A 2,438-nucleotide genomic window follows, 5' to 3' on the forward strand; every position below is an offset into this window, starting at 1 on the left:
ACCAGGGCACCTGCTCCAGTCTGGCTGGGTTGTAAGGTGGAGCTGGGGTCCCCAGTGGGGTGGAGAAGCACGAAAGGACCAGAGGAATGTTGTGTGTTCTGTCAGCGCAGTGCTGCGCCCTGGACGTCTTCTTCTTTCTTTGTGACCCTTCTGTCAGGTGTTCTATTGTCTACAGATGGGCTTTGGGTCTCCACTCCAATCCCCATCGTTTGCATCAATACTTTTCTTTGTTTTGGGTCTTGTGATGCCTAATACTTTATCCCGTTGACACCTTGTGATCACGCAGGCTGGTGTGCTTCTTCAATGTGGGCTTTGGGGGGCCAGGTTGCTTACGGCTTGGTGGGCCAGGTTGCTGGTCTCTCTCTCTCTCCATATCCAAATTTCCCTCTAGTTTGTTCCCGTATGGTTTGGGAGTCCAAGGTACCTTTACTATTTTTCACCAGCACCGCAATTCAACTGCATTAATTCTTCTTCAGTCTAACCTAGTCATTGTGTAACTTTCATGTGCATATGAGATAATTTTAAATAATATGGTTTGGATCAGGCACACTTTACTCCTCAAAGTAACATGCTTGTTTTCAGAACTTTAAAGATATCTTGTGCAGCAAATTTACCTAATGAAATGTCATTTGATCTCTTGACTGCTGCTTCCAGGAGAATTGATCCAAGCACCATGAGATCCTTGACAACGTCTATCTTTTCTCTGTTTATGTTGTTGCTAACTGTTTGTAAAGTTCTGATGATTTGGGGTTTTCTTTACATTAAAGTGTAATCCATATTGAAGGTTGCAATTCTTGATATTCATAAGCAAGTGCTTCATGTCCTCTTTACTTTCAGCGAACAAGGTTCTGTCATGTGCACGTCTTAGGATCTGAATGATCCAACCCTCCCGCATGCCCCATTCTTCCTTAGCTTTTCCGATTATTTGTTCAGTATACAGATTGGTGAGAGGATACAACACTGAATCATATTTTTCTTAATTTTAAACCATGTAATATTTCCTTGTTCTGTTCCTACAACTGTCTCTTTGGGATAAAACAAATGCAGCCCTCAGGGGACAATTTATAGTAATTAATGAGCACATCAAAATATTAGAAGAAACCACCAAAATCAGATACACACTAACATAACAAAAGCATACACAGACTAGAAGACAAAATAAATGACTGGTACCTCCTAAAAGTAAGACATTTATGACCATCAAAAGATGTCATCTAAAGAGTAAAAGGAGTGCCCACACACTATACCAGTGGTTCTGAACCTTCCTAATGCTGCGACCCTTTCATACACTTCCTCATGTTGTGGTGACCCCCCCCCAACCATCAAATTATTTTTGTTGCTACTTCATAAATTCATAATTTTGCTACTGTTATGAATTAGGCGCCCCGTGAAAGGGCCGTTCGACCCCCAGGAGGTACAACCCACAGGTTGAGAACCACTGCACTAGAGAAAAATGGTAATTACATATCAAACCAAAAATATCTATTAAAAAAACAAGCACGTCCACAAGAAAAATAAGTATAATTATTCACAAACACTCGGTTCACCAAAGAACACAATCTGACAGTCAACAAATATATGAAGAAACACTAGTTATCTTAAGAAAAGTGCAAATCCAAACAACTATGAAATACTACCACCAGTGCAAAGTTGGTCGAAGAGACTATCTCTTCCCCATTTAATGCATCTTGCTCATGGTAAAAACTCCATTGTCCATAAGTAGATGGATTCATCTCTAGCTTTTTATGCTGTCCCCTTGGTCTCTGTCCTTCTGGTTGTGCCAGACCACGCTGGTTTGACTGGGGTTTGTTTTTGTTGTTATTCTTTTTATTTTTAAGTCAGTAAAATTGGAACAGTGCCTACACCCCGTACCATCCATTAAAACAAGCTCAGAATGGATTAGAGACCTAAGAAATAAACCCCAGAACTATAAAGATCATCAATGAAAACTAATGAGACAAACAGCGAGTTAAAATGGAATGATATTGGTCATTCGAATGAGACAGTCATATGGCTTGCTCTGCCGTCAATGACACATCCAAGAGGAAAGGTGTTACATTTGTTGTCAACAATATTTTAAAATCTATCTTCAAGCGCAATGCTGTCTGTGAGAGGTAACATCTATAACCCTATAAAAAGGGCAGTTGATACAAATATTATTCAAACTTGTACCCCAACAGCTAGTGAAGAAATTGAAGAATCCCTCTAACTTCATTGGTCTGAAGTTGATCAAGCATGCAATCAGGATGCATTGCTAATTACTGGCTATTGGAAAGTAAATGTTGGAGAAAAGAGGAAGCGACAATAGTTGAAGAGTTGGACCAGTGGCAGAGAGAAGCCGTTGCTGTGGGGCACCTCAAGTTGGTGCTGACTCATCGGAAGCATGTCCCCCAATGCTCACAATGATTCTTAGGTTGGAGCCCATTGTTCCAGCCACT

This window comes from Tenrec ecaudatus, chromosome 3, assembly GCF_050624435.1.
Source record: "Tenrec ecaudatus isolate mTenEca1 chromosome 3, mTenEca1.hap1, whole genome shotgun sequence".
NCBI lineage: Eukaryota > Metazoa > Chordata > Mammalia > Afrosoricida > Tenrecidae > Tenrec > Tenrec ecaudatus.